The sequence below is a fragment of the Balaenoptera physalus genome (genome assembly GCF_965194825.1).
Source record: "Balaenoptera physalus genome assembly, contig: SUPER_4_unloc_7, whole genome shotgun sequence".
NCBI lineage: Eukaryota > Metazoa > Chordata > Mammalia > Artiodactyla > Balaenopteridae > Balaenoptera > Balaenoptera physalus.
The window spans coordinates 189960-211757 of record NW_028126539.1 but is presented as its reverse complement, the minus strand read 5'-3'; positions in this window follow the sequence as shown (position 1 = coordinate 211757).

Genomic DNA, 21798 nt, shown 5'->3' with positions numbered 1-21798 from the left:
CGCTTTGCACCCGCTTGACTCACTTACAGAGAGATATCAATACATAGGTTTTAAAATAATTACTAGTCAGATATATTCTTGTGCAGTGAATAGGGGGTGTTGAGTCCAGTTCACTGAGCAAGGAGTAGGTCTTGTCTATTACATATTGGGTTTATGGAACGGTATCTGAACTAATTTGAAACCCTTGTTTTATGCATCACCCCACCTCACCTTTCCCGTTAAGCAGCCATAGTGTGTTTTCTAAACGTGTGACTCTGTTCTGTTTTGTAATTCAGTTCAAGTGTAACGGTTTTTACATTCCCTCTAGAAGTCATATCTTATAAGTGTCTTTTTCTGTGTGACTTATTTCACTTAGAATCGTTGTACCTAAATCCACTCATCATGCTGCTACTGGCCTTAAGACATTGATTGCAAGGCTGAGTGATATTCCATTGTACATAAGGACCACAACTTCTTTATCCATTTTTCTCTTTCCTGGGATATTTAAGGTGTAATGAAGTGGAGGTTCTTGTCAAGAGAGCAGCCCTAAACTTTGGGGTGCCTCTGTCTTGCTGATTTTTAGTTTTCCCAATTTATACACCCATGACTGGAAGTGCCCTATGCTGTCTAAGCTGTGTTTTTTAGATGTTTCAGGACACACCGTACACTTCTACAGAGTGGCTGTTGGCAATTTACATCCCGCCCATCAGCATAGCAAGGCTCCCATTTCTCCATGGCCTGTCCTGCATTTCTGGTTTTGACACTTTTTTCAGCATGGCCCTTTTGACCGATGGGAAGCGAGACTTCTTTTTAGCGCTGATTTGCCTTTCCAAGTTGCTTGGTTGGCCGAAAAGGGCGTATGCGTTTTTTCCTGAATATATTCAGGAAAAAACGCATACGCCCTTTTTGGCCAAGGGCATCACTGTCGACGTTTTGCCGCTTTTCATGTGCTTTAAAGGCGATTCGAATCTACCTCCTGAAATCGGTTTGCTGCAATTCTGCCTTGCTTTCAGATCCTCTTCGTTTCCTTCCCTCAATTTATTTGTGGACGAGAGTTATCATTTATAACTCTGCAGGTTTGTGAATTGCAGTGCCCCTGAGCTCGATTTTTCAACTCGCTTTTTTGGCAGCTGGCCTCAAAAGCGCAGGATTGTTTCAGGCCCTATTCTGGTTGCGGGGGCCAGGCTGAACCTGCGGTTAATTCTTCTTCCTGATGGGAAAATAGAGTGCCCTGTGCCTGTCCCAACACCTAGAGCTAGTCTCTCATTGGTTCCCCTTCTTCCCGTTCATCCTCAGGAAAAATTGCAACCTATACGGAACAGGAGGTTAAAGGTGCTGATGCTCCATGTAGTGAGATTGCTAGTAAAGGGGCTGGAATGGCGAACCCGAGCACAAGGAGATGAGAAATGAGGTGCGTTTTAGAAACCTTTCCCATTCACATGGTGTTCCATCTTCTGGGTTTCTCATGCAAGTTTTCAATGAAGGAAAATGCCATTGAACCTGGAGATTTGGGACCCATGGGATTGGTACCATGCAGTATTACTTTAAAGGGTCTGCGTTTGCTCACCCAACCTCACCAAACCTCTCAGCCCCAAGAGTGTCCACCCTTATGTCTTATCCAGCTGTGGGTCTAGATATGGTCAATCCAGGTTGCATCACAGCCCCTGAATGAATTGTGTAAGAATTTGTCTCTCTTTCACTTTCTTTGTTTCATGGGTTTTTAAAAGTAATTTATTTTTCTAATGGGGTTTAGCTGCTTTTCACTGCTGTGTTTATGCCGCTTTGCACCCGCTTGACTCACTTACAGAGAGATATCAATACATAGGTTTTAAAACTCTTACAAGTCAGATATATTCTTGTGCAGTGAATAGGGGGTGTTGAGTCCAGTTCACTGAGCAAGGAGTAGGTCTTTTCTATTACATATTGGGTTTATTGAATGGTATCTGAGCTAATTTGAAACCCTTGTTTTATGCATCACCCCACCTCACCTTTCCCGTTAAGCAGCCATGGTGTGTTTTCTAAACGTGTGACTCTGTTCTGTTTTGTAATTCAGTTCAATTGTAACGGTTTTTACATTCCCTCTAGAAGTCATATCTTATAAGTGTCTTTTTCTGTGTGACTTATTTCACTTAGAATCGTTGTAACTAAATCCACTCTTCATGCTGCTACTGGCCTTAAGACATTGATTTCAAGGCTGAGTGATATTCCATTGTACATAAGGACCACAAATTCTTTATCCATTTTTCTCTTTCCTGGGATATTTAAGGGGTAATGAAGTGGAGGTTCTTGTCAAGAGAGCAGCCCTAAACTTTGGGGTGCCTCTGTCTTGCTGATTTTTAGTTTTCCCAATTTATACACCCATGACTGGTAGTGCCCTATGCTCTCTAAGCTGTGTTTTTTAGATGTTTCAGGACACACCGTACACTTCTACCGAGTGGCTGTTGGCAATTTACATCCCGCCCATCAGCATAGCAAGGCTCCCATTTCTCCATGGCCTGTCCTGCATTTCTGGTTTTGACACTTTTTTCAGCATGGCCCTTTTGACCGATGGGAAGCGAGACTTCTTTGTAGCGTTGATTTGCCTTTCCAAGTTGCTTGGTTGGCCGAAAAGGGCGTATGCGTTTTTTCCTGAATATATTCAGGAAAAAACGCATACACCCTTTGTGGCCAAGGGCATCACTGTCGACGTTTTGCCGCTTTTCATGTGCTTTAAAGGCGATTCGAATCTACCTCCTGAAATCGGTTTGCTGCAATTCTGCCTTGCTTTCAAATCCTCTTCGTTGCCTTCCCTCAATTTATTTGTGGACGAGAGTTATCATTTATAACTCTGCAGGTTTGTGAATTGCAGTGCCCCTGAGCTCGATTTTTCAACTCACTTTTTTGGGAGCTGGCCTCAAAAGCGCAGGATTGCTTCAGGCCCTATTCTGGTTGCGGGGGCCAGGCTGAACCTGTGGTTAATTCTTCTTCCTGATGGGAAAATAGAGTGACCTGTGCCTGTCCCAACACCTAGAGCTAGTCTCTCATTGGTTCCCCTTCTTCCCGTTCATCCTCAGGAAAAATTGCAACCTATATGGAACAGGAGGTTAAAGGTGCTGATGCTCCATGTAGGGAGATTGCTAGTAAAGGGGCTGGAATGGCGAACCCGAGCACAAGGAGATGAGAAATGAGGTTCATTTTAGAAACCTTTCCTGTTCACATGGTGTTCCATCTTCTGGGTTTCTCATGCAAGTTTTCAATGAAGGAAGATGCCATTGAACCTGGAGATTTGGGACCCATGGGATTGGTACCATGCAGTATTACTTTAAAGGGTCTGCGTTTGCTCACCCAACCTCACCAAACCTCTCAGCCCCAAGAGTGTCCACCCTTATGTCTCATCCAGCTGTGGGTCTAGATATGGTCAATCCAGGTTGCATCACAGCCCCTGAATGAATTGTGTAAGAATTTCTCTCTCTTTCACTGTCTTTGTTTCATGGGTTTTTAAAATAATGTATTTTTCTAATGGGGTTTATCTGCTTTTCACTGCTGTGTTTATGCCACTTTACACCCGCTTGACTCACTTACAAAGAGATATCAATACATAGGTTTTAAAATTCTTACTAATCAGATATATTCTTGTGCAGTGAATAGGGGGTGTTGAGTCCAGTTCACTGAGCATGGAGTAGGTCTTGTCTATTACATATTGGGTTTATGGAACGGTATCTGAGCTAATTTGAAACCCTTGTTTTATGCATCACCCCACCTCACCTTTCCCGTTAAGCAGCCATAGTGTGTTTTCTAAACGTGTGACTCTGTTCTGTTTTGTAATTCAGTTCAAGTGTAACGGTTTTTACATTCCCTCTAGAAGTCATATCTTATAAGTGTCTTTTTCTGTGTGACTTATTTCACTTAGAATCGTTGTACCTAAATCCACTCATCATGCTGCTACTGGCCTTAAGACATTGATTTCAAGGCTGAGTGATATTCCATTGTACATAAGGACCACAACTTCTTTATCCATTTTTCTCTTTCCTGGGATATTTAAGGTGTAATGAAGTGGAGGTTCTTGTCAAGAGAGCAGCCCTAAACTTTGGGGTGCCTCTGTCTTGCTGATTTTTAGTTTTCCCAATTTATACACCCATGACTGGAAGTGCCCTATGCTCTCTAAGCTGTGTTTTTTAGATGTTTCAGGACACACCGTACACTTCTACAGAGTGGCTGTTGGCAATTTACATCCCGCCGATCAGCATAGCAAGGCTCCCATTTCTCCATGGCCTGTCCTGCATTTCTGGTTTTGACACTTTTTTCAGCATGGCCCTTTTGACCGATGGGAAGCGAGACTTCTTTGTAGCGCTGATTTGCCTTTCCAGGTTGCTTGGTTGGCCAAAAAGGGCGTATGCGTTTTTTCCTGAATATATTCAGGAAAAAACGCATACGCCCTTTTTGGGCAAGGGCATCACTGTTAACGTTTTGCCGCTTTTCATGTGCTTTAAAGGCGATTCGAATCTACCTCCTGAAATCGGTTTGCTGCAATTCTGCCTTGCTTTCAAATCCTCTTCGTTTCCTTCCCTCAATTTATTTGTGGACGAGAGTTATCATTTATAACTCTGCAGGTTTGTGAATTGCAGTGCCCCTGAGCTCGATTTTTCAACTCGCTTTTTTGGGAGCTGGCCGCAAAAGCGCAGGATTGCTTCAGGCCCTATTCTGTTTGCGGGGGCCAGGCTGAACCTGTGGTTAATTCTTCTTCCTGATGGGAAAATAGAGTGACCTGTGCCTGTCCCAACACCTAGAGCTAGTCTCTCATTGGTTCCCCTTCTTCCCGTTCATCCTCAGGAAAAATTGCAACCTGTACGGAACAGGAGGTTAAATGTGCTGATGCTCCATGTAGTGAGATTGCTAGTAAAGGGGCTGGAATGGCGAACCCGAGCACAAGGAGATGAGAAATGAGGTGCGTTTTAGAAACCTTTCCCATTCACATGGTGTTCCATCTTCTGGGTTTTCATGCAGGTTTTCAATGTAGGAAGATGCCCTTGGACCTGGAGATTTGGGACCCATGGGATGGGTACCACGCAGTATTAATTTAAAGGGTCTGCATTTGCTCACCCAACCTCACCAAACCTCTCAGCCCCAAGAGTGTCCACCCTTATGTCTCATCCAGCTGTGGGTCTAGATATGGTCAATCCAGGTTGCATCACAGCCCCTGAATGAATTGTGTAAGAATTTGTCTCTCTTTCACTGTCTTTGTTTCATGGGTTTTTAAAAGTAATTTATTTTTCTAATGGGGTTTAGCTGCTTTTCACTGCTGTGTTTATGCCGCTTTGCACCCGCTTGACTCACTTACAGAGAGATATCAATACATAGGTTTTAAAACTCTTACAAGTCAGATATATTCTTGTGCAGTGAATAGGGGGTGTTGAGTCCAGTTCACTGAGCAAGGAGTAGGTCTTTTCTATTACATATTGGGTTTATGGAATGGTATCTGAGCTAATTTGAAACCCTTGTTTTATGCATCACCCCACCTCACCTTTCCCGTTAAGCAGCCATAGTGTGTTTTCTAAACGTGTGACTCTGTTCTGTTTTGTAATTCAGTTCAAGTGTAACGGTTTTTACATTCCCTCTAGAAGTCATATCTTATAAGTGTCTTTTTCTGTGTGACTTATTTCACTTAGAATCGTTGTAACTAAATCCACTCTTCATGCTGCTACTGGCCTTAAGACATTGATTTCAAGGCTGAGTGATATTCCATTGTACATAAGGACCACAAATTCTTTATCCATTTTTCTCTTTCCTGGGATATTTAAGGTGTAATGAAGTGGAGGTTCTTGTCAAGAGAGCAGCCCTAAACTTTGGGGTGCCTCTGTCTTGCTGATTTTTAGTTTTCCCAATTTATACACCCATGACTGGAAGTGCCCTATGCTCTCTAAGCTGTGTTTTTTAGATGTTTCAGGACATACCGTACACTTCTACTGAGTGGCTGTTGGCAATTTACATCCCGCCCATCAGCATAGCAAGGCTCCCATTTCTCCATGGCCTGTCCTGCATTTCTGGTTTTGACACTTTTTTCAGCATGGCCCTTTTGACCGATGGGAAGCGAGACTTCTTTGTAGCGTTGATTTGCCTTTCCAAGTTGCTTGGTTGGCCGAAAAGGGCGTATGCGTTTTTTCCTGAATATATTCAGGAAAAAACGCATACGCCCTTTGTGGCCAAGGGCATCACTGTCGACGTTTTGCCGCTTTTCATGTGCTTTAAAGGCGATTCGAATCTACCTCCTGAAATCGGTTTGCTGCAATTCTGCCTTGCTTTCAAATCCTCTTCGTTGCCTTCCCTCAATTTATTTGTGGACGAGAGTTATCATTTATAACTCTGCAGGTTTGTGAATTGCAGAGTCCCTGAGCTCGATTTTTCAACTCACTTTTTTGGGAGCTGGCCTCAAAAGCGCAGGATTGCTTCAGGCCCTATTCTGGTTGCGGGGGCCAGGCTGAACCTGTGGTTAATTCTTCTTCCTGATGGGAAAATAGAGTGACCTGTGCCTGTCCCAACACCTAGAGCTAGTCTCTCATTGGTTCCCCTTCTTCCCGTTCATCCTCAGGAAAAATTGCAACCTGTACGGAACAGGAGGTTAAATGTGCTGATGCTCCATGTAGTGAGATTGCTAGTAAAGGGGCTGGAATGGCGAACCCGAGCACAAGGAGATGAGAAATGAGGTGCGTTTTAGAAACCTTTCCCATTCACATGGTGTTCCATCTTCTGGGTTTCTCATGCAAGTTTTCAATGAAGGAAGATGCCATTGAACCTGGAGATTTGGGACCCATGGGATTGGTACCATGCAGTATTACTTTAAAGGGTCTGCGTTTTCTCACCCAACCTCACCAAACCTCTCAGCCCCAAGAGTGTCCACCCTTATGTCTCATCCAGCTGTGGGTCTAGATATGGTCAATCCAGGTTGCATCACAGCCCCTGAATGAATTGTGTAAGAATTTCTCTCTCTTTCACTGTCTTTGTTTCATGGGTTTTTAAAATAATGTATTTTTCTAATGGGGTTTATCTGCTTTTCACTGCTGTGTTTATGCCGCTTTACACCCGCTTGACTCACTTACAAAGAGATATCAATTCATAGGTTTTAAAATTCTTACTAATCAGATATATTCTTGTGCAGTGAATAGAGGGTGTTGAGTCCAGTTCACTGAGCATGGAGTAGGTCTTGTCTATTACATATTGGGTTTATGGAACGGTATCTGAGCTAATTTGAAACCCTTGTTTTATGCATCACCCCACCTCACCTTTCCCGTTAAGCAGCCATAGTGTGTTTTCTAAACGTGTGACTCTGTTCTGTTTTGTAATTCAGTTCAAGTGTAACGGTTTTTACATTCCCTCTAGAAGTCGTATCTTCTAAGTGTCTTTTTCTGTGTGACTTATTTCACTTAGAATCGTTGTACCTAAATCCACTCATCATGCTGCTACTGGCCTTAAGACATTGATTTCAAGGCTGAGTGATATTCCATTGTACATAAGGACCACAACTTCTTTATCCATTTTTCTCTTTCCTGGGATATTTAAGGTGTAATGAAGTGGAGGTTCTTGTCAAGAGAGCAGCCCTAAACTTTGGGGTGCCTCTGTCTTGCTGATTTTTAGTTTTCCCAATTTATACACCCATGACTGGAAGTGCCCTATGCTGTCTAAGCTGTGTTTTTTAGATGTTTCAGGACACACCGTACACTTCTACAGAGTGGCTGTTGGCAATTTACATCCCGCCCATCAGCATAGCAAGGCTCCCATTTCTCCATGGCCTGTCCTGCATTTCTAGTTTTGACACTTTTTTCAGCATGGCCCTTTTGACCGATGGGAAGCGAGACTTCTTTGTATCGCTGATTTGCCTTTCCAGGTTGCTTGGTTGGCCAAAAAGGGCGTATGCATTTTTTCCTGAATATATTCAGGAAAAAACGCATACGCCCTTTTTGGCCAAGGGCATCACTGTTGACGTTTTGCCGCTTTTCATGTCCTTTAAAGGCGATTCGAATCTACCTCCTGAAATCGGTTTGCTGCAATTCTGCCTTGCTTTCAAATCCTCTTCGTTTCCTTCCCTCAATTTATTTGTGGACGAGAGTTATCATTTATAACTCCTCAGGTTTGTGAATTGCAGTGCCCCTGAGCTCGATTTTTCAACTCGCTTTTTTGGGAGCTGGCCGCAAAAGCGCAGGATTGCTTCAGGCCCTATTCTGGTTGCGGGGGCCAGGCTGAACCTGTGGTTAATTCTTCTTCCTGATGGGAAAATAGAGTGACCTGTGCCTGTCCCAACACCTAGAGCTAGTCTCTCATTGGTTCCCCTTCTTCCCGTTCATCCTCAGGAAAAATGGCAACCTGTACGGAACAGGAGGTTAAATGTGCTGATGCTCCATGTAGTGAGATTGCTAGTAAAGGGGCTGGAATGGCGAACCCGAGCACAAGGAGATGAGAAATGAGGTGCGTTTTAGAAACCTTTCCCATTCACATGGTGTTCCATCTTCTGGGTTTGTCATGCAAGTTTTCAATGAAGGAAGATGCCATTGAACCTGGAGATTTGAGACCCATGGGATTGGTACCATGCAGTATTACTTTAAAGGGTCTGCGTTTGCTCACCCAACCTCACCAAACCTCTCATCCCCAAGAGTGTCCACCCTTATGTCTCATCCAGCTGTGGGTCTAGATATGGTCAATCCAGGTTGCATCACAGCCCCTGAATGAATTGTGTAAGTATTTCTCTCTCTTTCACTGTCTTTGTTTCATGGGTTTTTAAAATAATGTATTTTTCTAATGGGGTTTATCTGCTTTTCACTGCTGTGTTTATGCCGCTTTACACCCGCTTGACTCACTTACAAAGAGATATCAATACATAGGTTTTAAAATTCTTACTAATCAGATATATTCTTGTGCAGTGAATAGGGGGTGTTGAGTCCAGTTCACTGAGCATGGAGTAGGTCTTGTCTATTACATATTGGGTTTATGGAACGGTATCTGAGCTAATTTGAAACCCTTGTTTTATGCATCACCCCACCTCACCTTTCCCGTTAAGCAGCCATAGTGTGTTTTCTAAACGTGTGACTCTGTTCTGTTTTGTAATTCAGTTCAAGTGTAATGGTTTTTACATTCCCTCTAGAAGTCATATCTTATAAGTGTCTTTTTCTGTGTGACTTATTTCACTTAGAATCGTTGTACCTAAATCCACTCATCATGCTGCTACTGGCCTTAAGACATTGATTTCAAGGCTGAGTGATATTCCATTGTACATAAGGACCACAACTTCTTTATCCATTTTTCTCTTTCCTGGGATATTTAAGGTGTAATGAAGTGGAGGTTCTTGTCAAGAGAGCAGCCCTAAACTTTGGGGTGCCTGTGTCTTGCTGATTTTTAGTTTTCCCAATTTATACACCCATGACTGGAAGTGCCCTATGCTCTCTAAGCTGTGTTTTTTAGATGTTTCAGGACACACCGTACACTTCTACAGAGTGGCTGTTGGCAATTTACATCCCGCCCATCAGCATAGCAAGGCTCCCATTTCTCCATGGCCTGTCCTGCATTTCTGGTTTTGACACTTTTTTCAGCATGGCCCTTTTGACCGATGGGAAGCGAGACTTCTTTGTAGCGCTGATTTGCCTTTCCAGGTTGCTTGGTTGGCCAAAAAGGGCGTATGCGTTTTTTCCTGAATATATTCAGGAAAAAACGCATACGCCCTTTTTGGCCAAGGGCATCACTGTTGACGTTTTGCCGCTTTTCATGTGCTTTAAAGGCGATTCGAATCTACCTCCTGAAATCGGTTTGCTGCAATTCTGCCTTGCTTTCAAATCCTCTTCGTTTCCTTCCCTCAATTTGTTTGTGGACGAGAGTTATCATTTATAACTCTGCAGGTTTGTGAATTGCAGTGCCCCTGAGCTCGATTTTTCAACTCGCTTTTTTGGGAGCTGGCCGCAAAAGCGCAGGATTGCTTCAGGCCCTATTCTGGTTGCGGGGGCCAGGCTGAACCTGTGGTTAATTCTTCTTCCTGATGGGGAAATAGAGTGACCTGTGCCTGTCCCAACACCTAGAGCTAGTCTCTCATTGGTTCCCCTTCTTCCCGTTCATCCTCAGGAAAAATGGCAACCTGTACGGAACAGGAGGTTAAATGTGCTGATGCTCCATGTAGTGAGATTGCTAGTAAAGGGGCTGGAATGGCGAACCCGAGCACAAGGAGATGAGAAATGAGGTGCGTTTTAGAAACCTTTCCCATTCACATGGTGTTCCATCTTCTGGGTTTGTCATGCAAGTTTTCAATGAAGGAAGATGCCATTGAACCTGGAGATTTGGGACCCATGGGATTGGTACCATGCAGTATTACTTTAAAGGGTCTGCGTTTGCTCACCCAACCTCACCAAACCTCTCAGCCCCAAGAGTGTCCACCCTTATGTCTCATCCAGCTGTGGGTCTAGATATGGTCAATCCAGGTTGCATCACAGCCCCTGAATGAATTGTGTAAGAATTTCTCTCTCTTTCACTGTCTTTGTTTCATGGGTTTTTAAAATAATGTATTTTTCTAATGGGGTTTATCTGCTTTTCACTGCTGTGTTTATGCCGCTTTACACCCGCTTGACTCACTTACAAAGAGATATCAATACATAGGTTTTAAAATTCTTACTAATCAGATATATTCTTGTGCAGTGAATAGGGGGTGTTGAGTCCAGTTCACTGAGCATGGAGTAGGTCTTGTCTATTACATATTGGGTTTATGGAACGGTATCTGAGCTAATTTGAAACCCTTGTTTTATGCATCACCCCACCTCACCTTTCCCGTTAAGCAGCCATAGTGTGTTTTCTAAACGTGTGACTCTGTTCTGTTTTGTAATTCAGTTCAAGTGTAATGGTTTTTACATTCCCTCTAAAAGTCATATCTTATAAGTTTCTTTTTCTGTGTGACTTATTTCACTTAGAATCGTTGTACCTAAATCCACTCATCATGCTGCTACTGGCCTTAAGACATTGATTTCAAGGCTGAGTGATATTCCATTGTACATAAGGACCACAACTTCTTTATCCATTTTTCTCTTTCCTGGGATATTTAAGGTGTAATGAAGTGGAGGTTCTTGTCAAGAGAGCAGCCCTAAACTTTGGGGTGCCTCTGTCTTGCTGATTTTTAGTTTTCCCAATTTATACACCCATGACTGGAAGTGCCCTATGCTCTCTAAGCTGTGTTTTTTAGATGTTTCAGGACACACCGTACACTTCTACAGAGTGGCTGTTGGCAATTTACATCCCGCCCATCAGCATAGCAAGGCTCCCATTTCTCCATGGCCTGTCCTGCATTTCTGGTTTTGACACTTTTTTCAGCATGGCCCTTTTGACCGATGGGAAGCGAGACTTCTTTGTAGCGCTGATTTGCCTTTCCAGGTTGCTTGGTTGGCCAAAAAGGGCGTATGCGTTTTTTCCTGAATATATTCAGGAAAAAACGCATACGCCCTTTTTGGCCAAGGGCATCACTGTTGACGTTTTGCCGCTTTTCATGTGCTTTAAAGGCGATTCGAATCTACCTCCTGAAATCGGTTTGCTGCAATTCTGCCTTGCTTTCAAATCCTCTTCGTTTCCTTCCCTCAATTTATTTGTGGACGAGAGTTATCATTTATAACTCTGCAGGTTTGTGAATTGCAGTGCCCCTGAGCTCGATTTTTCAACTCGCTTTTTTGGGAGCTGGCCGCAAAAGTGCAGGATTGCTTCAGGCCCTATTCTGGTTGCGGGGGCCAGGCTGAACCTGTGGTTAATTCTTCTTCCTGATGGGAAAATAGAGTGACCTGTGCCTGTCCCAACACCTAGAGCTAGTCTCTCATTGGTTCCCCTTCTTCCCGTTCATCCTCAGGAAAAATTGCAACCTGTACGGAACAGGAGGTTAAAGGTGCTGATGCTCCATGTAGGGAGATTGCTAGTAAAGGGGCTGGAATGGCGAACCCGAGCACAAGGAGATGAGAAATGAGGTGCGTTTTAGAAACCTTTCCCATTCACATGGTGTTCCATCTTCTGGGTTTCTCATGCAAGTTTTCAATGAAGGAAGATGCCATTGAACCTGGAGATTTGGGACCCATGGGATTGGTACCATGCAGTATTACTTTAAAGGGTCTGCGTTTGCTCACCCAACCTCACCAAACCTCTCAGCCCCAAGAGTGTCCACCCTTATGTCTCATCCAGCTGTGGGTCTAGATATAGTCAATCCAGGTTGCATCACAGCCCCTGAATGAATTGTGTAAGAATTTCTCTCTCTTTCACTGTCTTTGTTTCATGGGTTTTTAAAATAATGTATTTTTCTAATGGGGTTTATCTGCTTTTCACTGCTGTGTTTATGCCGCTTTACACCCGCTTGACTCACTTACAAAGAGATATCAATACATAGGTTTTAAAATTCTTACTAATCAGATATATTCTTGTGCAGTGAATAGGGGGTGTTGAGTCCAGTTCACTGAGCATGGAGTAGATCTTGTCTATTACATATTGGGTTTATGGAACGGTATCTGAGCTAATTTGAAACCCTTGTTTTATGCATCACCCCACCTCACCTTTCCCGTTAAGCAGCCATAGTGTGTTTTCTAAACGTGTGACTCTGTTCTGTTTTGTAATTCAGTTCAAGTGTAACGGTTTTTACATTCCCTCTAGAAGTCATATCTTATAAGTGTCTTTTTCTGTGTGACTTATTTCACTTAGAATCGTTGTAACTAAATCCACTCTTCATGCTGCTACTGGCCTTAAGACATTGATTTCATGGCTGAGTGATATTCCATTGTACATAAGGACCACAACTTCTTTATCCATTTTTCTCTTTCCTGGGATATTTAAGGTGTAATGAAGTGGAGGTTCTTGTCAAGAGAGCAGCCCTAAACTTTGGGGTGCCTCTGTCTTGCTGATTTTTAGTTTTCCCAATTTATACACCCATGACTGGAAGTGCCCTATGCTCTCTAAGCTGTGTTTTTTAGATGTTTCAGGACACACCGTACACTTCTACAGAGTGGCTGTTGGCAATTTACATCCCGCCCATCAGCATAGCAAGGCTCCCATTTCTCCATGGCCTGTCCTGCATTTCTGGTTTTGACACTTTTTTCAGCATGGCCCTTTTGACCGATGGGAAGCGAGACTTCTTTGTAGCGCTGATTTGCCTTTCCAAGTTGCTTGGTTGGCCGAAAAGGGCGTATGCGTTTTTTCCTGAATATATTCAGCAAAAAACGCATACGCCCTTTTTGGCCAAGGGCATCACTGTCGACGTTTTGCCGCTTTTCATGTGCTTTAAAGGCGATTCGAATCTACCTCCTGAAATCGGTTTGCTGCAATTCTGCCTTGCTTTCAAATCCTCTTCGTTGCCTTCCCTCAATTTATTTGTGGACGAGAGTTATCATTTATAACTCTGCAGGTTTGTGAATTGTAGAGCCCCTGAGCTCGATTTTTCAACTCGCTTTTCTGGGAGTTGGCGGCAAAAGCGCAGGATTGCTTCAGGCCCTATCCTGGTTGTGGGGGCCAGGCTGAGCCTGTGGTTAAATCTTCTTCCTGATGGGAAAATAAAGTGACCTGTGCCTATCCCAACACCTAGAGCTACTCTCTCATTGGTTCCCCTTCTTCCCGTTCATCCTCAGGAAAATTTGCAACCTATACGGAACAGGAGGTTAAAGGTGCTGATGCTCCATGTAGGGAGATTGCTAGTAAAGGGGCTGGAATGGCGAACCCGAGCACAAGGAGATGAGAAATGAGGTGCGTTTTAGAAACCTTTCCCATTCACATGGTGTTCCATCTTCTGGGTTTTCATGCAAGTTTTCAATGTAGGAAGATGCCCTTGGACCTGGAGATTTGGGACCCATGGGATGGGTACCACGCAGTATTAATTTAAAGGGTCTGCATTTGCTCACCCAACCTCACCAAACCTCTCAGCCCCAAGAGTGTCCACCCTTATGTCTCATCCAGCTGTGGGTCTAGATATAGTCAATCCAGGTTGCATCACAGCCCCTGAATGAATTGTGTAAGAATTTGTCTCTCTTTCACTGTCTTTGTTTCATGGGTTTTTAAAAGTAATTAATTTTTCTAATGGGGTTTAGCTGCTTTTCACTGCTGTGTTTATGCCGCTTTGCACCCGCTTGACTCACTTACAGAGAGATATAAATACATAGGTTTTAAAATTCTTACTAGTCAGATATATTCTTGTGCAGTGAATAGGGGGTGTTGAGTCCAGTTCACTGAGCAAGGAGTAGGTCTTTTCTATTACATATTGGGTTTATGGAATGGTATCTGAGCTAATTTGAAACCCTTGTTTTATGCATCACCCCACCTCACCTTTCCCGTTAGGCAGCCATAGTGTGTTTTCTAAACGTGTGACTCTGTTCTGTTTTGTAATTCAGTTCAAGTGTAACGGTTTTTACATTTCCTCTAGAAGTCATATCTTATAAGTGTCTTTTTCTGTGTGACTTATTTCACTTAGAATCGTTGTAACTAAATCCACTGTTCATGCTGCTACTGGCCTTAAGACATTGATTTCATGGCTGAGTGATATTCCATTGTACATAAGGACCACAACTTCTTTATCCATTTTTCTCTTTCCCAGGATATTTAAGGTGGAATGAAGTGGAGGTTCTTGTCAAGAGAGCAGCCCTAAACTTTGGGGTGCCTCTGTCTTGCTGATTTTTAGTTTTCCCAATTTATACACCCATGCGTGGAAGTGCCCTATGCTCTCTAAGCTGTGTTTTTTAGATGTTTCAGGACACACCATACACTTCTCCAGAGTGGCTGTTGGTAATTGACATCCCTCCCATCAGCGTAGCAAGGCTCCCATTTCTCCATGGCCTGTCCTGCATTTCTGGTTTTGACACTTTCTTCAGCATGGCCCTTTTGACCGATGAGAAGGAAGACTTCTTTGTAGCGCTGATTTGCCTTTCCAGGTTGCTTGGTTGGCCAAAAAGGGCGTATGCGTTTTTTCCGGAATATATTCAGGAAAAAACGCATACGCCCTTTTTGGCCAATGGCATCACTGTCGACGTTTTGCCGCTTTTCATGTGCTTTAAAGGCGATTCGAATCTACCTCCTGAAATCGGTTTGCTGCAATTCTGCCTTGCTTTCAAATCCTCTTCGTTGCCTTCCCTCAATTTATTTGTGGACGAGAGTTATCATTTATAACTCTGCAGGTTTGTGAATTGCAGTGCCCCTGAGCTCGATTTTTCAACTCGCTTTTCTGGGAGTTGGCGGCAAAAGCGCAGGATTGCTTCAGGCCCTATCCTGGTTGTGGGGGCCAGGCTGAGCCTGTGGTTAAATCTTCTTCCTGATGGGAAAATAAAGTGACCTGTGCCTATCCCAACACCTAGAGCTAGTCTCTCATTGGTTCCCCTTCCTCCCGTTCATCCTCAGGACAAATTGCAACCTGTACGGAAGAGGAGGTTAAAGGTGCTGATGCTCCAAGTAGGGAGATTGCTAGTAAAGCGGCTGGAATGGAGAAACCGAGCACAGGGAGATGAGAAATGAGGTGTGTTTTACAAACTTTCCCATTCACATGGTATTCCATCTTCTGGGTTTCTCATGCAAGTTTTCAATGAAGGAAGATGCCATTGAACCTGGAGATTTGGGACCCATGGGATTGGTACCATGCAGTATTACTTTAAAGGGTCTGCGTTTGCTCACCCAACCTCACCAAACCTCTCAGCCCCAAGAGTGTCCACCCTTATGTCTCATCCAGCTGTGGGTCTAGATATGGTCAATCCAGGTTGCATCACAGCCCCTGAATGAATTGTGTAAGAATTTCTCTCTCTTTCACTGTCTTTGTTTCATGGGTTTTTAAAATAATGTATTTTTCTAATGGGGTTTATCTGCTTTTCACTGCTGTGTTTATGCCGCTTTGCACCCGCTTGACTCACTTACAGAGAGATATAAATACATAGGATTTAAAATTCTTACTAGTCAGATATATTCTTGTGCAGTGAATAGGGGGTGTTGAGTCCAGTTCACTGAGCAAGGAGTAGGTCTTTTCTATTACATATTGGGTTTATGGAACGGTATCTGAACTAATTTGAAACCCTTGTTTTATGCATCACCCCACCTCACCTTTCCCGTTAAGCAGCCATAGTGTGTTTTCTAAACGTGTGACTCTGTTCTGTTTTGTAATTCAGTTCAAGTGTAACGGTTTTTACATTCCCTCTAGAAGTCATATCTTATAAGTGTCTTTTTCTGTGTGACTTATTTCACTTAGATTCGTTGTAACTAAATCCACTCTTCATGCTGCTACTGGCCTTAAGACATTGATTTCAAGGCTGAGTGATATTCCATTGTACATAAGGACCACAACTTCTTTATCCATTTTTCTCTTTCCTGGGATATTTAAGGTGTAATGAAGTGGAGGTTCTTGTCAAGAGAGCAGCCCTAAACTTTGGGGTGCCTCTGTCTTGCTGATTTTTAGTTTTCCCAATTTATACACCCATGACTGGAAGTGCCCTATGCTCTCTAAGCTGTGTTTTTTAGATGTTTCAGGACACACCGTACACTTCTACAGAGTGGCTGTTGGCAATTTACATCCCGCCCATCAGCATAGCAAGGCTCCCATTTCTCCATGGCCTGTCCTGCATTTCTGGTTTTGACACTTTTTTCAGCATGGCCCTTTTGACCGATGGGAAGCGAGACTTCTTTGTAGCGCTGATTTGCCTTTCCAGGTTGCTTGGTTGGCCAAAAAGGGCGTATGCGTTTTTTCCTGAATATATTCAGGAAAAAACGCATACGCCCTTTTTGGCCAAGGGCATCACTGTTGACGTTTTGCCGCTTTTCATGTGCTTTAAAGGCGATTCGAATCTACCTCCTGAAATCGGTTTGCTGCAATTCTGCCTTGCTTTCAAATCCTCTTCGTTGCCTTCCCTCAATTTATTTGTGGACGAGAGTTATCATTTATAACTCTGCAGGTTTGTGAATTGCAGTGCCCCTGAGCTCGATTTTTCAACTCGCTTTTTTGGGAGCTGGCCGCAAAAGCGCAGGATTGCCTCAGGCCCTATTCTGGTTGCAGGGGCCAGGCTGAACCTGTGGTTAATTCTTCTTCCTGATGGGAAAATAGAGTGACCTGTGCCTGTCCCAACACCTAGAGCTAGACTCTCATTGGTTCCCCTTCTTCCCGTTCATCCTCAGGAAAAATTGCAACCTATACGGAACACAGGTTAAAGGTGCTGATGCTCCATGTAGGGAGATTGCTAGTAAAGGGGCTGGAATGGCGAACCCGAGCACAAGGAGATGAGAAATGAGGTGCATTTTAGAAACCTTTCCTGTTCACATGGTGTTCCATCTTCTGGGTTTTCATGCAAGTTTTCAATGTAGGAATATGCCCTTGGACCTGGAGATTTGGGACCCATGGGATGGGTACCACGCAGTATTACTTTAAAGGGTCTGCATTTGCTCACCCAACCTCACCAAACCTCTCAGCCCCAAGAGTGTCCACCCTTATGTCTCATCCAGCTGTGGGTCTAGATATAGTCAATCCAGGTTGCATCACAGCCCCTGAATGAATTGTGTAAGAATTTGTCTCTCTTTCACTGTCTTTGTTTCATGGGTTTTTAAAAGTAATTTATTTTTCTAATGGGGTTTAGCTGCTTTTCACTGCTGTGTTTATGCCGCTTTGCACCCGATTGACTCACTTTCAGAGAGATATCAATACATAGGTTTTAAAATTCTTACTAGTCAGATATATTCTTGTGCAGTGAATAGGGGGTGTTGAGTCCAGTTCACTGAGCAAGGAGTAGGTCTTGTCTATTACATATTGGGTTTATGGAACGGTATCTGAACTAATTTGAAACCCTTGTTTTATGCATCACCCCACCTCACCTTTCCCGTTATGCAGCCATAGTGTGTTTTCTAAATGTGTGACTCTGTTCTGTTTTGTAATTCAGTTCAAGAGTAACGGTTTTTACATTCCCTCTAGAAGTCATATCTTATAAGTGTCTTTTTCTGTGTGACTTATTTCACTTAGAATCGTCGTACCTAAATCCACTCATCATGCTGCTACTGGCCTTATAACATTGATTTCATGACTGAGTGATATTCCATTCTACATAAGGACCACAACTTCTTTATCCATTTTTCTCTTTCCTGGGATATTTAAGGTGTAATGAAGTGGAGGTTCTTGTCCACAGAGTAGCCCTAAACTTTAGGGTGCCTGTGTCTTGCTGATTTTTAGTTTTCCCAATTTATACACCCATGCGTGGAAGTGCCCTATGCTCTCTAAGCTGTGTTTTTTAGATGTTTCAGGACACACCATACACTTCTCCAGAGTGGCTGTTGGTAATTTACATACCGCCCATCAGCATAGCAAGGCTCCCATTTCTCCATGGCCTGTCCTGCATTTCTGGTTTTGACACTTTCTTCAGCATGGCCCTTTTGACCGATGAGAAGGAAGACTTCTTTGTAGCGCTGATTTGCCTTTCCAGGTTGCTTGGTTGGCCAAAAAGGGCGTATGCGTTTTTTCCTGAATATATTCAGGAAAAAACGCATACGCCCTTTTTGGCCAATGGCATCACTGTCGACGTTTTGCCGCTTTTCATGTGCTTTAAAGGCGATTCGAATCTACCTCCTGAAATCGGTTTGCTGCAATTCTGCCTTGCTTTCAAATCCTCTTCGTTGCCTTCCCTCAATTTATTTGTGGACGAGAGTTATCATTTATAACTCTGCAGGTTTGTGAATTGCAGTGCCCCTGAGCTCGATTTTTCAACTCGCTTTTCTGGGAGTTGGCGGCAAAAGCGCAGGATTGCTTCAGGCCCTATCCTGGTTGTGGGGGCCAGGCTGAGCCTGTGGTTAAATCTTCTTCCTGATGGGAAAATAAAGTGACCTGTGCTTATCCCAACACCTAGAGCTAGTCTCTCATTGGTTCCCCTTCTTCCCGTTCATCCTCAGGACAAATTGCAACCTGTACGGAAGAGGAGGTTAAAGGTGCTGATGCTCCAAGTAGGGAGATTGCTAGTAAAGCGGCTGGAATGGAGAAACCGAGCACAGGGAGATGAGAAATGAGGTGTGTTTTACAAACTTTCCCATTCACATGGTATTCCATCTTCTGGGTTTCTCATGCAAGTTTTCAATGAAGGAAGATGCCATTGAACCTGGAGATTTGGGACCCATGGGATTGGTACCATGCAGTATTACTTTAAAGGGTCTGTGTTTGCTCACCCAACCTCACCAAACCTCTCAGCCCCAAGAGTGTCCACCCTTATGTCTCATCCAGCTGTGGGTCTAGATATGGTCAATCCAGGTTGCATCACAGCTCCTGAATGAATTGTGTAAGAATTTCTCTCTCTTTCACTGTCTTTGTTTCATGGGTTTTTAAAATAATGTATTTTTCTAATGGGGTTTATCTGCTTTTCACTGCTGTGTTTATGCCGCTTTGCACCCGCTTGACTCACTTACAGAGAGATATCAATACATAGGTTTTAAAATTCTTACTAGTCAGATATATTCTTGTGCAGTGAATAGGGGGTGTTGAGTCCAGTTCACTGAGCAAGGAGTAGGTCTTGTCTATTACATATTGGGTTTATGGAACGGTATCTGAGCTAATTTGAAACCCTTGTTTTATGCATCACCCCACCTCACCTTTCCCGTTAAGCAGCCATAGTGTGTTTTCTAAACGTGTGACTCTGTTCTGTTTTGTAATTCAGTTCAAGTGTAACGGTTTTTACATTCCCTCTAGAAGTCATATCTTATAAGTGTCTTTTTCTGTGTGACTTATTTCACTTAGAATCGTTGTAACTAAATCCACTCTTCATGCTGCTACTGGCCTTAAGACATTGATTTCAAGGCTGAGTGATATTCCATTGTACATAAGGAGCACAACTTCTTTATCCATTTTTCTCTTTCCTGGGATATTTAAGGTGTAATGAAGTGGAGGTTCTTGTCAAGAGAGCAGCCCTAAACTTTGGGGTGCCTCTGTCTTGCTGATTTTTAGTTTTCCCAATTTATACACCCATGACTGGAAGTGCCCTATGCTCTCTAAGCTGTGTTTTTTAGATGTTTCAGGACACACCGTACACTTCTACAGAGTGGCTGTTGGCAATTTACATCCCGCCCATCAGCATAGCAAGGCTCCCATTTCTCCATGGCCTGTCCTGCATTTCTGGTTTTGACACTTTTTTCAGCATGGCCCTTTTGACCGATGGGAAGCGAGACTTCTTTGTAGCGCTGATTTGCCTTTCCAAGTTGCTTGGTTGGCCGAAAAGGGCGTATGCGTTTTTTCCTGAATATATTCAGGAAAGAACGCATACGCCCTTTTTGGCCAAGGGCATCACTGTCGACGTTTTGCCGCTTTTCATGTGCTTTAAAGGCGATTCGAATCTACCTCCTGAAATCGGTTTGCTGCAGTTCTGCCTTGCTTTCAAATCCTCTTCGTTGCCTTCCCTCAATTTATTTGTGGACGAGAGTTATCATTTATAACTCTGCAGGTTTGTGAATTGCAGTGCCCCTGAGCTCGATTTTTCAACTCGCTTTTTTGGGAGCTGGCCGCAAAAGCGTAGGATTGCTTCAGGCCCTATTCTGGTTGCAGGGGCCAGGCTGAACCTGTGGTTAATTCTTCTTCCTGATGGGAAAATAGAGTGACCTGTGCCTGTCCCAACACCTAGAGCTAGTCTCTCATTGGTTCCCCTTCTTCCCGTTCATCCTCAGGAAAAATTGCAACCTATACGGAACACAGGTTAAAGGTGCTGATGCTCCATGTAGGGAGATTGCTAGTAAAGGGGCTGGAATGGCGAACCCGAGCACAAGGAGATGAGAAATGAGGTGCATTTTAGAAACCTTTCCTGTTCACATGGTGTTCCATCTTCTGGGTTTTCATGCAAGTTTTCAATGTAGGAATATGCCCTTGGACCTGGAGATTTGGGACCCATGGGATGGGTACCACGCAGTATTACTTTAAAGGGTCTGCATTTGCTCACCCAACCTCACCAAACCTCTCAGCCCCAAGAGTGTCCACCCTTATGTCTCATCCAGCTGTGGGTCTAGATATAGTCAATCCAGGTTGCATCACAGCCCCTGAATGAATTGTGTAAGAATTTGTCTCTCTTTCACTGTCTTTGTTTCATGGGTTTTTAAAAGTAATTTATTTTTCTAATGGGGTTTAGCTGCTTTTCACTGCTGTGTTTATGCCGCTTTGCACCCGATTGACTCACTTTCAGAGAGATATCAATACATAGGTTTTAAAATTCTTACTAGTCAGATATATTCTTGTGCAGTGAATAGGGGGTGTTGAGTCCAGTTCACTGAGCAAGGAGTAGGTCTTGTCTATTACATATTGGGTTTATGGAACGGTATCTGAACTAATTTGAAACCCTTGTTTTATGCATCACCCCACCTCACCTTTCCCGTTATGCAGCCATAGTGTGTTTTCTAAATGTGTGACTCTGTTCTGTTTTGTAATTCAGTTCAAGAGTAACGGTTTTTACATTCCCTCTAGAAGTCATATCTTATAAGTGTCTTTTTCTGTGTGACTTATTTCACTTAGAATCGTCGTACCTAAATCCACTCATCATGCTGCTACTGGCCTTATAACATTGATTTCATGACTGAGTGATATTCCATTCTACATAAGGACCACAACTTCTTTATCCATTTTTCTCTTTCCTGGGATATTTAAGGTGTAATGAAGTGGAGGTTCTTGTCCACAGAGTAGCCCTAAACTTTAGGGTGCCTGTGTCTTGCTGATTTTTAGTTTTCCCAATTTATACACCCATGCGTGGAAGTGCCCTATGCTCTCTAAGCTGTGTTTTTTAGATGTTTCAGGACACACCATACACTTCTCCAGAGTGGCTGTTGGTAATTTACATACCGCCCATCAGCATAGCAAGGCTCCCATTTCTCCATGGCCTGTCCTGCATT